The sequence below is a fragment of the Ranitomeya variabilis genome, chromosome 1, assembly GCF_051348905.1.
Source record: "Ranitomeya variabilis isolate aRanVar5 chromosome 1, aRanVar5.hap1, whole genome shotgun sequence".
Taxonomy (NCBI): Eukaryota; Metazoa; Chordata; class Amphibia; order Anura; family Dendrobatidae; genus Ranitomeya; species Ranitomeya variabilis.
In genome coordinates, this window is record NC_135232.1 from 957,313,729 (window position 1) to 957,327,556 (window position 13,828).

Genomic DNA, 13,828 nt, shown 5'->3' on the forward strand with positions numbered 1-13,828 from the left:
GACTAGAAATGAGCGGAAAATTCATAGACGCCGGAATGGCTTGTGCTACTACTGTGGTGATTCTACACATATTATCTCAGCATGCTCTAAACGTATAGCTAAGGTTGTTAGTCCTGTCACCGTTGGTAATTTGCAACCTAAATTTATTCTGTCTGTAACTTTGATTTGCTCACTGTCGTCTTTTCCTGTCATGGCGTTTGTAGATTCAGGTGCTGCCCTGAGTCTTATGGATCTGTCATTTGCTAAGCACTGTGGTTTTACTCTTGAACCATTAGAAAATCCTATTCCTCTTAGGGGTATTGATGCTACGCCATTGGCAGCAAATAAACCGCAGTATTGGACACAGGTTACCATGTGCATGACTCCTGAACACCGCGAGGTGATACGTTTCCTGGTTTTACATAAAATGCATGATTTGGTTGTTTTAGGGCTGCCATGGTTACAGACCCATAATCCAGTCCTGGACTGGAAGGCTATGTCAGTCTCAAGTTGGGGCTGTCGTGGTATTCATGGGGATTCCCTGCCTGTGTCTATTGCTTCTTCTACGCCTTCGGAAGTTCCGGAGTATTTGTCTGATTATCAGGATGTCTTCAGTGAGTCTGAGTCCAGTGCACTGCCTCCTCATAGGGACTGTGACTGTGCTATAGATTTGATCCCAGGCAGTAAATTTCCTAAGGGAAGACTGTTTAATCTGTCGGTACCTGAACATACCGCTATGCGTTCATATATCAAGGAGTCTCTAGAGAAAGGACATATTCGTCCGTCTTCTTCCCCTCTTGGTGCGGGATTCTTTTTTGTGGCAAAAAAGGACGGATCTTTGAGACCTTGTATTGATTATCGGCTTTTAAATAAGATCACTGTCAAATTTCAGTATCCTTTACCGCTGTTGTCTGACTTGTTTGCCCGGATTAAAGGTGCCAAGTAGGGTTGAGCGACTTTCATTTTTTTAAGATCGAGTAGGGTTTTGGGAAACCCGATTTTGTCCAGAGTCGAGTCGAGTGCAGTCGGCCGATTATCGCTAAAAGTCGGGGATCGACCGAAACACGAAACCCAATGCAAGTCAATGGGGAAGCATAGTCGGCAGTGAGTGGAGGCCAGGAAAACACCTACAGTGCCCATTTTAATGCCAAAAACATCCATTCTTGTTTCTGAAGCTTGTCAATCTTAATTAACTTTATAATAATAGTTGGGCATAGGGAATTGGGGGTCATTTGGCAAAAGTTGTGGGGGGAGTAGGGCCGGCTCAAGTTTTTCGTGGGCCCAGGAAATGCGGACTACGTCACGGCGGTGTTGCAGGGAAAGGTAATTATTTAAAAGTTGCAAGTGCTGTGATCCTGAGCAAGCAGGGGGGGGGCCCACTCGTTCGCATTGCCACTGGCACAGGGCCCCTCAAAGTACGGCGGTGTGTTTGCATGGCGGGGGCGCCTCCCACCAGCAGCGACACTTTTGCGTACTCTGAGGGGCCCTGTGCCAGTGACGTCGCCAACGAGTATGCCCCCCCACCTGATGAAGGAACCTGCACTTTCATCTGCACCTTCCTCTTTGTCCCTGTGTAAGGTGGTATAACATGCGGGAAGGGGAACCTTACTTTCAGCAGGGACAGATTCTGGCTGTGTAGAGTACAAGGGGAATGTAGTGGTCTCGGTCAATGTACCAGCAGACTCATTTAGCAGTGGCTGGGCAATGGGCAGGATGAGGAGGAAACAGATATAGGGCCAAAGAATAAAGTAGGCTACATGCAGTTCAAAATTGGTAACAGGACTAAACAGGCGGCATTGCTTTGTTCAGTGGAGTAGCAAACCCAAGAGCAGCAGACACTGTTTCAAGGGCCTAACCACACTAGTAGGCCAAATGCAGTTTAATATCTGATAGTATAGGGCGAAAGCCAGAATGTGGAAGCTCAGCTTTGTTCAGTTGAGGACAACACCAGGGAGGGGCAGACACCTTTAGTAGGCCGGAAAAGCCTATTGCATTTTTTAAAATGGTAATTTGGAGCAGAAGGTTGAAGCTCAGCTTTATTTAGTTGAGGGCAACACCAGGGAGGGGCAGAAGCCGTTAGTAGGCCCTAACCACCATTTTTTTTTTAAAACCACTTAATGAGAGCCGGAAGGTTGAAGCTCAGCTTTATTTAGTTGAGGACAACACCAGGGAGGGGCAGAAGCCGTTAGTAGGCCCTAACCACCATTTTTTTTTTTTAAAACCACATAATGAGAGCCGGAAGGTTGAAGCTCAGCTTTATTTAGTTGAGGACAACACCAGGGAGGGGCAGAAGCCGTTAGTAGGCCCTAACCACCTTTTTTTTTTTAAAACCACATAATGAGAGCCGGAAGGTTGAAGCTCAGCTTTATTTAGTTGAGGACAACACCAGGGAGGGGCAGAAGCCGTTAGTAGGCCCTAACCACCTTTTTTTTTTTTAAAACCACATAATGAGAGCCGGAAGGTTGAAGCTCAGCTTTATTTAGTTGAGGACAACACCAGGGAGGGGCAGAAGCCGTTAGTAGGCCCTAACCACCATTTTTTTTTTTAAAACCACATAATGAGAGCCGGAAGGTTGAAGCTCAGCTTTATTTAGTTGAGGACAACACCAGGGAGGGGCAGAAGCCGTTAGTAGGCCCTAACCACCTTTTTTTTTTTTAAAACCACATAATGAGAGCCGGAAGGTTGAAGCTCAGCTTTATTTAGTTGAGGACAACACCAGGGAGGGGCAGAAGCCGTTAGTAGGCCCTAACCACCTTTTTTTTTTTTAAAACCACATAATGAGAGCCGGAAGGTTGAAGCTCAGCTTTATTTAGTTGAGGACAACACCAGGGAGGGGCAGAAGCCGTTAGTAGGCCCTAACCACCATTTTTTTTTTTAAAACCACATAATGAGAGCCGGAAGGTTGAAGCTCAGCTTTATTTAGTTGAGGACAACACCAGGGAGGGGCACACAGACAGACTCCTTTAGTAGGCCTGAAAAGCCTATTGCATTTTTCAAAATGGTAATTTGGAGCAGAAGGTTGAAGCTCAGCTTTATTTAGTTGAGGGCAACACCAGGGAGGGGCAGAAGCCGTTAGTAGGCCCTAACCAAAGTTGAAGGCCAAATGCAGTTTAATTTCTGATACTATAGGCCGAAAGCCAGAAGGTGGAAGTTCCGATTTAGACAGTGGAGCACAATTTGAATTAGGGACTGCAGACAGACTTAGTAGGCTGTCCCCTGTGGACCATGCATCCACCACATTAACCCATTGCGCCGTAATGGACACGTAATCTTCCGTGGCCATGCCTACAGGTCCATGCGTCTGTTGTCAGGTGCACCTTTGTACTCACAGATTGCCAGAGTGCATGGACAATGCGGTCTTCTACATGCTGGTGGAGGGTTGGGATGGCTTTTCTCGCAAAAGAAGTGTCGACTGGTTAGCTTGTAGCGTGGTACAGCGTAGTCCATCATGGCCTTATTAATAGTAAATAAAATATATAACTAGGCTCTATGAACTTTTAAATAGGTTCCAGGGGTACACGGGCAGCATTGGTGTGGTCAGTGGAGGAGTATTGCAAGTAGGGGCTGCAGACAGGCTATCAAAGGCCTAAAATAACAAACAGTAGGCAGTCATGGCAGTTTTACATCGGTTACATGGATACACAGGCAGGCACTCCAGGCAGCATTGTGGTCAGTGGAGGAGTATTGCAAGTAGGGGCCGCAGACAGGCTATCAAAGGCCTAAAATAACAAACAATAGGCTCATTGCAGTTTTACAGCGGTTACATGGATAGACGGGCAGGCAGCTTGGTGGTGGTGAGTGGAGGAGTATTTAAAGTAGGGACCGCAGACAGGCTTCAAAGGCCTAACATAAGAAAATGGGCTGGCTGTAGGCACTTTATAATTGGTTCCAGGGGTACACGGGCAGCAGTGGTCTGGTCAGTGGAGGAGTATTTAAAGTAGGGACCGCAGACAGGCTTCAAAGGCCTAACATAAGAAAATGGGCTGGCTGTAGGCACTTTATAATTGGTTCCAGGGGTACACGGGCAGCAGTGGTCTGGTCAGTGGAGGAGTATTTAAAGTAGGGACCGCAGACAGGCTTCAAAGGCCTAACATAAGAAAATGGGCTGGCTGTAGGCACTTTATAATTGGTTCCAGGGGTACACGGGCAGCAGTGGTCTGGTCAGTGGAGGAGTATTTAAAGTAGGGACCGCAGACAGGCTATCAAAGGCCTAACATAACAAACAATAGGCTCATGATGGCAGTTTCACAGCGGTTACATGGATACACGGGCAGGCAGCTTGGTGGTGAGTGGAGGAGTATTTAAAGTAGGGACCGCAGACAGGCTATCAAAGGCCTAAAATAACAAACAATAGGCTCATGGCAGTTTCACAGCGGTTACATGGATACACGGGCAGGCAGCTTGGTGGTGGTGAGTGGAGGAGTATTTAAAGTAGGGACCGCAGACAGGCTTCAAAGGCCTAACATAAGAAAATGGGCTGGCTGTAGGCACTTTATAATTGGTTCCAGGGGTACACGGGCAGCAGTGGTCTGGTCAGTGGAGGAGTATTTAAAGTAGGGACCGCAGACAGGCTTCAAAGGCCTAACATAAGAAAATGGGCTGGCTGTAGGCACTTTATAATTGGTTCCAGGGGTACACGGGCAGCAGTGGTCTGGTCAGTGGAGGAGTATTTAAAGTAGGGACCGCAGACAGGCTATCAAAGGCCTAACATAACAAACAATAGGCTCATGGCAGTTTCACAGCGGTTACATGGATACACGGGCAGGCAGCTTGGTGGTGAGTGGAGGAGTATTTAAAGTAGGGACCGCACACAGGCTATCAAAGGCCTAAAATAACAAACAATAGGCTCATGGCAGTTTCACAGCGGTTACATGGATACACGGGCAGGCAGCTTGGTGGTGAGTGGAGGAGTATTTAAAGTAGGGACCGCACACAGGCTATCAAAGGCCTAAAATAACAAACAATAGGCTCATGGCAGTTTCACAGCGGTTACATGGATACACGGGCAGGCAGCTTGGTGGTGGTGAGTGGAGGAGTATTTAAAGTAGGGACCGCAGACAGGCTTCAAAGGCCTAACATAAGAAAATGGGCTGGCTGTAGGCACTTTATAATTGGTTCCAGGGGTACACGGGCAGCAGTGGTCTGGTCAGTGGAGGAGTATTTAAAGTAGGGACCGCAGACAGGCTTCAAAGGCCTAACATAAGAAAATGGGCTGGCTGTAGGCACTTTATAATTGGTTCCAGGGGTACACGGGCAGCAGTGGTCTGGTCAGTGGAGGAGTATTTAAAGTAGGGACCGCAGACAGGCTATCAAAGGCCTAACATAACAAACAATAGGCTCATGGCAGTTTCACAGCGGTTACATGGATACACGGGCAGGCAGCTTGGTGGTGAGTGGAGGAGTATTTAAAGTAGGGACCGCACACAGGCTATCAAAGGCCTAAAATAACAAACAATAGGCTCATGGCAGTTTCACAGCGGTTACATGGATACACGGGCAGGCAGCTTGGTGGTGAGTGGAGGAGTATTTAAAGTAGGGACCGCACACAGGCTATCAAAGGCCTAAAATAACAAACAATAGGCTCATGGCAGTTTCACAGCGGTTACATGGATACACGGGCAGGCAGCTTGGTGGTGGTGAGTGGAGGAGTATTTAAAGTAGGGACCGCAGACAGGCTTCAAAGGCCTAACATAAGAAAATGGGCTGGCTGTAGGCACTTTATAATTGGTTCCAGGGGTACACGGGCAGCAGTGGTCTGGTCAGTGGAGGAGTATTTAAAGTAGGGACCGCAGACAGGCTTCAAAGGCCTAACATAAGAAAATGGGCTGGCTGTAGGCACTTTATAATTGGTTCCAGGGGTACACGGGCAGCAGTGGTCTGGTCAGTGGAGGAGTATTTAAAGTAGGGACCGCAGACAGGCTATCAAAGGCCTAACATAACAAACAATAGGCTCATGGCAGTTTCACAGCGGTTACATGGATACACGGGCAGGCAGCTTGGTGGTGAGTGGAGGAGTATTTAAAGTAGGGACCGCACACAGGCTATCAAAGGCCTAAAATAACAAACAATAGGCTCATGGCAGTTTTACAGCGGTTACATGGATACACAGGCAGCTTGGTGGTGAGTGGAGGAGTAGTGCAAGGAGTGTCTGTCCCAGTACTCCCAAAATATAAATAGATGTTAATGTCTCGCAAAACAACCAAAACAAAAAAAAAAGGTGGCATACTTAGGTACAGGGGTGGGCTCATCTACTGAGTTTCTGACATTGTAATTTGGCAGTAACTATTTAATGGTGCCAATATAGGACACAGACACAGACTACTTTAAGTTGCATCATAGATGTCTACAAATTTGTATTGTCAGTGCCAGACATTGAATGATGTCAGCGAATAGACTAAAGATTGGTGGAGCTGTGCGACATAATTTTGCACGTGGTAGAGCACATTTTGAGCTGGGGTAGGGGGGAACTCTCTTGAGGCCGGCGGGACCGCCCCAGGGCCCCTCATGTTACAACGGTGTGTCTGACGTTGGGTGCGCACCACCACCGCCAGAGACACTACATTGTACTATGAGGGACCCAGTAGCAATGCCGTCAACCAAAAGCGAGCACACCCACCTCTTCAGACAAACAGCAGTCTCACGGGTGCTTGCGCCAAGTCGCGATACCACGGCCCCGTGTGGGGAGTTTTGCCATTTAGGGAGGTGTAAACATGTCGTATGCTGTACAATCAGCTGCAGCAAATTAGACATTAGAAAAGTAATTCACAGGCAAGAGCTTTTCATAGGAAAGCTAGGTGTCGGCCGGGCAAGGTGGGGCAAAAGATTTCGAAATCCAGTTGTGGTTCATTTTAATGAATGTTAGATCGTCAACATTTTGGGTAGCCAGACGAGTCCTTTTTTCGGTTAATATTGAACCTGCAGCACTGAATACTCTTTCTGATAGGACACTTGCTGCCGGGCAAGCAAGCTCCTGCAATGCATATTCTGCCAATTCTGGCCAGGTGTCTAATTTGGAGGCCCAGTAATCAAATGGGAATGACGGTTGAGGGAGAACATCGATAAGGGATGAAAAATAGTTAGTAACCATACTGGACAAATGTTGTCTCCTGTCACTTTCAATTGATGCAGCAGTACCTGTCCTGTCTGCGGTCATAGCAAAATCACTCCACAACCTGGTCAGAAAACCCCTCTGTCCAACGCCACTTCTGATGTGTGCACCCCTAACACTCCTAGTCTGCTGCCCCCTGGAGCTTGTGTGAGAACGATCACGTGCGCTGTGTGCTGGGAATGCCTGAAGCAAACGGTCAACAAGAGTTGATTGTTTGGTTGCTAATATTAGTTCCAAGTTCTCATGTGGCATAATATTTTGCAATTTGCCTTTATAGCGTGGATCAAGGAGGCAGGCCAACCAGTAATCGTCATCGTTCATCATTTTCGTAATGCGTGTGTCCCTTTTTAGGATACGTAAGGCATAATCCGCCATGTGGGCCAAAGTTCCAGTTGTCAAATCTCCGGTTGTGATTGGTTGAGGGGCAGTTGCAGGCAAATCTACGTCACTTGTGTCCCTCAAAAAACCAGAACCCGGCCGTGACACGCAACCAATTTCCTGTGCCCCCGTGAAAGTTTCCGCATTAAAAATATACTCATCCCCATCATCCTCCTCGTCCTCCACCTCCTCTTCGCCCGCTACCTCGTCCTGTACACTGCCCTGACCAGACAATGGCTGACTGTCATCAAGGCTTCCCTCTTCCTCTGGTGCAGACGCCTGCTCCTTTATGTGCGTCAAACTTTGCATCAGCAGACGCATTAGGGGGATGCTCATGCTTATTACGGCGTTGTCTGCACTAACCAGCCGTGTGCATTCCTCAAAACACTGAAGGACTTGACACATGTCTTGTATCTTCGACCACTGCACACCTGACAACTCCATGTCTGCCATCCTACTGCCTGCCCGTGTATCCTCCCACAAATAAATAACAGCACGCCTCTGTTCGCACAGTCTCTGAAGCATGTGCAGTGTTGAGTTCCACCTTGTTGCAACGTCTATGATTAGGCGATGCTGGGGAAGGTTCAAAGACCGCTGATAGGTCTGCATACGGCTGGCGTGTACAGGCGAACGTCGGATATGTGAGCAAAGTGCACGCACTTTGAGGAGCAGGTCGGAGAACCCAGGATAAGTTTTCAATAAGCACTGCACCACCAGGTTTAAGGTGTGAGCCAGGCAAGGAATGTGTTTCAGTTGGGAAAGGGAGATGGCAGCCATGAAATTCCTTCCGTTATCACTCACTACCTTGCCTGCCTCAAGATCTACTGTGCCCAGCCACGACTGCGTTTCTTGTTGCAAGAACTCGGACAGAACTTCCGCGGTGTGTCTGTTGTCGCCCAAACACTTCATAGCCAATACAGCCTGCTGACGCTTGGCAGTAGCTGGCCCATAATGGGACAACTGGTGTGCAACAGTGTCATCTGCCGATGGAGTGGTTGGCCGACTGCGTTCTGTGGAAGAGCTGTAGCTTCTGCAGGAGGACGAGGAGGAGGAGGAGGGGGTGCGAACGCCTACAGCCAACTGTTTCCTAGACCGTGGGCTAGGCACAACTGTCCCTAAATTGATGTCGCCTGTGGACCCTGCATCCACCACATTCACCCAGTGTGCCGTGATGGACACATAACGTCCCTGGCCATGCCTACTGGTCCATGCATCTGTAGTCAGGTGCACCTTTGTACTCACAGATTGCCTAAGTGCATGGACGATGCGCTGTTTAACATGCTGGTGCAGGGCTGGGATGGCTTTTCTGGAAAAAAAGTGTCGACTAGGTAGCTCGTATCGTGGTTCAGCGTACTCCATCAGGGCTTTAAAAGCTTCGCTTTCAACTAAACGGTAGGGCATCATCTCTAACGAGATTAGTCTAGCTATGTGGGCGTTAAAACCCTGTGTACGCGGATGCGAGGATAAGTACTTCCTTTTTCTAACCAGAGTCTCATGTAGGGTGAGCTGGACTGGAGAGCAGGAGATCGTGGAACTTTCGGGTGTGCCGGTGTACATGGCAGACTGAGAGACGGTTGGAGACGGTATTGTTTCCGCCGGTGCCCTAGATGCAATATTTCCTCCTACTAAACTGGTGATTCCCTGACCCTGACTGCTTTTGGCTGGCAAAGAAACCTGCACAGATACTGCCGGTGGTGCGGAAAATGGTGGCCTTACAGTGACGGAAGGGATGTTGCGTTGCTGACTAGCTTCATTGGCCGAGGGTGCTACAACCTTAAGGGACGTTTGGTAGTTAGTCCAGGCTTGAAAATGCATGGTGGTTAAGTGTCTATGCATGCAACTAGTATTTAGACTTTTCAGATTCTGACCTCTGCTTAAGCTAGTTGAACATTTTTGACAGATGACTTTGCGCTGATCAGTTGGATGTTGTTTAAAAAAATGCCAGACTGCACTCTTCCTAGACTCGGATCCCTTTTCAGGGATTGCAGACTGAGCTTTAACCGGATGGCCACGCTGTCCTCCAACAGGTTTTGGCTTTGACACGCGTTTTGGGCCAGATACGGGCCCGGCAGATGGAACCTGTTGCGATGTTGATGCCTGCTGCGGCCCCTCCTCCACCTCCGCTTCTGAACTACTGCCGCCTGCACCCTGTTCCCCCAATGGCTGCCAATCGGGGTCAATAACTGGGTCATCTATTACCTCCTCTTCGAGCTCGTGTGCAACTTCGTCTGTGTCACTGTGTCGGTCGGTGGTATAGCGTTCGTGGCGGGGCAACATAGTCTCATCAGGGTCTGATTGTGGATCTGTACCCTGAGAGGGCAATGTGGTGGTCTGAGTCAAAGGAGCAGCATAGTACTCTGGCTGTGGCTGTGCATCAGTGCACTCCATGTCAGAATCTACTTGTAATGGGCATGGCCTGTTAAATGTTTCACTTTCTAAGCCAGGGACGGTATGTGTAAAGAGCTCCATGGAGTGACCCGTTGTGTCGCCTGCTGCATCCTTCTCTCTTGTTGTAGTTTTTGCTGAGGAGGACAAGGAAGCGACTTGTCCCTGACCGTGAACATCCACAAGCGACGCGCTGCTTTTACATTTACCAGTTTCGGAAGAGGAGGCAAAAGAGCTAGAGGCTGAGTCTGCAATGTAAGCCAAAACTTGCTGTTGCTGCTCAGCCTTTAAAAGCGGTTTTCCTACTCCCAGAAAAGAGAGCGTTCGAGGCCTTGTGTAGCCTGACGACGAAACTGGCTCCACAGCTCCAGACTTAGGTGGAATATTTTTATCCCCACGACCACCTGATGCTCCACTACCACTACCATCATTACCAGCTGACAATGAACGCCCACGACGACCTCTTGCACCAGACTTCCTCATTGTTTAAAAATCGTAACCAAACTAACTTTATTTGTTGCTGTCAAACAACTTACACGGTGAGCTATAACTTCAGTATGATTTCAATATCCCTTAACAGGTTGGTGAGACCACAAGGAAAATCAGGCACAATGTTACACACTCTGTTTTCTGTGACACCAAATCACAGAGATGACACACACGCAGGACTGTCACTCAAGCACTAATGTCAATATTAATCTCCCACCTAATTTATTTTTTTTTTTTTCTCTGTGAGACTTTAGAAACCAAATAATATTTAAAAAAAAAACAAAAAAACAAGGCTTTCTATGGCCCACTGAATGAGAGATGGCACGCACAGGAGTGGCACACAAGCCCTGACTGAGGCCAATATTTTTCTCCCACTGATTGATGTAGTGTTTTTGTGTTGAGGTTGATTTTAAAACACAAATGAAGGAAAAAAATAAAAAGGCTTTCTATGGCCCACAATTAGAGAGAGAGGTGGCACACCCAGGAGTCAAGACTGGCACACAAGCTGAAATGGCAATATTACTCTCCCACTGTTTTTTTATGTATTTTTTTTTTATTTTCAGGGAGACTTTAGAAACCAAATAATATTTAAAAAAAAAAAAAAAAACAAGGCTTTCTATGGCCCACTGAATGAGAGGGACAGAGGTGGCACACCCAGGAGTCAAGACTGGCACACAAGCTGAAATGGCAATATTACTCTCCCACTGTTTTTTTATGTATTTTTTTTTTTTATTTTCAGGGAGACTTTAGAAACCAAATAATATTAAAAAAACCAAAAAATAAATAGGCTTTCTATGGCCCACTGAATGAAAGGGAGAGAGGTGGCACACCCAGGAGTCAAGACTGGCACACAAGCTGAAAGGGCAATATTACTCTCCCACTGTTTTTTTATGTATTTTTTTTTTTTATTTTCAGGGAGACTTTAGAAACCAAATAATATTAAAAAAACCAAAAAATAAATAGGCTTTCTATGGCCCACAATTAGAGAGAGAGGTGGCACACCCAGGAGTCAAGACTGGCACACAAGCTGAAATGGCAATATTACTCTCCCACTGTTTTTTTATGTATTTTTTTTTTTTATTTTCAGGGAGACTTTAGAAACCAAATAATATTAAAAAAACCAAAAAATAAATAGGCTTTCTATGGCCCACTGAATGAAAGGGAGAGAGGTGGCACACCCAGGAGTCAAGACTGGCACACAAGCTGAAAGGGCAATATTACTCTCCCACTGTTTTTTTATGTATTTTTTTTTTTTATTTTCAGGGAGACTTTAGAAACCAAATAATATTAAAAAAACCAAAAAATAAATAGGCTTTCTATGGCCCACAATTAGAGAGAGAGGTGGCACACCCAGGAGTCAAGACTGGCACACAAGCTGAAATGGCAATATTACTCTCCCACTGTTTTTTTATGTTTTTTTTTTTTATTTTCAGGGAGACTTTAGAAACCAAATAATATTAAAAAAAAACAAAAAAACAAGGCTTTCTATGGCCCACTGAATGAGAGGGAGAGAGGTGGCACACCCAGGAGTCAAGACTGGCACACAAGCTGAAATGGCAATATTACTCTCCCACTGTTTTTTTATGTATTTTTTTTTTTTATTTTCAGGGAGACTTTAGAAACCAAATAATATTAAAAAAACCAAAAAATAAATAGGCTTTCTATGGCCCACTGAATGAAAGGGAGAGAGGTGGCACACCCAGGAGTCAAGACTGGCACACAAGCTGAAAGGGCAATATTACTCTCCCACTGTTTTTTTATGTATTTTTTTTTTTTATTTTCAGGGAGACTTTAGAAACCAAATAATATTAAAAAAACCAAAAAATAAATAGGCTTTCTATGGCCCACAATTAGAGAGAGAGGTGGCACACCCAGGAGTCAAGACTGGCACACAAGCTGAAATGGCAATATTACTCTCCCACTGTTTTTTTATGTTTTTTTTTTTTATTTTCAGGGAGACTTTAGAAACCAAATAATATTAAAAAAAAAACAAAAAAACAAGGCTTTCTATGGCCCACTGAATGAGAGGGAGAGAGGTGGCACACCCAGGAGTCAAGACTGGCACACAAGCTGAAATGGCAATATTACTCTCCCACTGTTTTTTTATGTATTTTTTTTTTTTATTTTCAGGGAGACTTTAGAAACCAAATAATATTAAAAAAACCAAAAAATAAATAGGCTTTCTATGGCCCACTGAATGAAAGGGAGAGAGGTGGCACACCCAGGAGTCAAGACTGGCACACAAGCTGAAAGGGCAATATTACTCTCCCACTGTTTTTTTATGTTTTTTTTTTTTTTTCAGGGAGACTTTAGAAACCAAATAATATTAAAAAAAAAAAAAAAAAAAAAAATAGGCTTGCTATAGCCCACTGAATGAGAGATAGCACACACAGCAGTGGCACACAAGCCCTGACTGAGGCCAATATTTTTCTCCCACTGATTGATGTAGTGTTTTTGTGTTGAGGTAGATTTTAGAACACAAATCACGGAAAAAATAAATAGGCTTTCTATGGCCCACTGAATGAAAGGGAGAGAGGTGGCACACCCAGGAGTCAAGACTGGCACACAAGCTGAAAGGGCAATATTACTCTCCCACTGTTTTTTTATGTATTTTTTGTTTTTTCAGGGAGACTTTAGAAACCCAATAATATTTAAAAAAAAAAATAAATAGGCTTTCTATGGCCCACTGAATGAGAGGGAGAGAGGTGGCACACCCAGGAGTCAAGACTGGCACACAAGCTGAAAGGGCAATATTATTCTCCCACTGTTTTTTTAGGTTTTTTTTTTTTTTTTCAGGGAGAATTAGAAACCAAATAATATTAAAAAAAAAAAAAAAAAATAGGCTTGCTATAGCCCACTGAATGAGAGATAGCACACACAGCAGTGGCACACAAGCCCTGACTGAGGCCAATATTTTTCTCCCACTGATTGATGTACTGTTTTTGTGTTGAGGTAGATTTTAGAACACAAATCACGGAAAAAATAAATAGGCTTTCTATGGCCCACTCAGTGAGAGATGGCACACACAGGGATGGCACTGTAGCAGAAATGCCAATCTTAATCTCCCACAAAAAAAAAAAACAAAAAAAAAAAAAAACTGTCCTACAATTACTATCTCCCTGCAGTAATGTAAGCCAGGTATGGCAGGCAGCAATAGGAGTGGACTGATGCACAAATTAAATAAAAAGTGTGGAAAAACAGAAAAGATAGCTGTGCAGAAAGGAAGGAACAAGAGGATATGTGCTTTGAAAAAAGCAGTTGGTTTCCACAGTGGCGTACACACAGCAATACAGCTATCACGGAGCCTTCTAGGGCAGCCCAATGAGCTACAGCGCTGAGGGGAAAAAAAAAAAAAAATAGCTTCCACAGTCCCTGCACACCGAAGGTGGTGTTGGACAGTGGAAATCGCTGCAGCACAAGCGGTTTGGTGGTTAGTGGACCCTGCCTAACGCTCTCCCTGCTTCTGATGAAGCGGCAGCAACCTGTCCC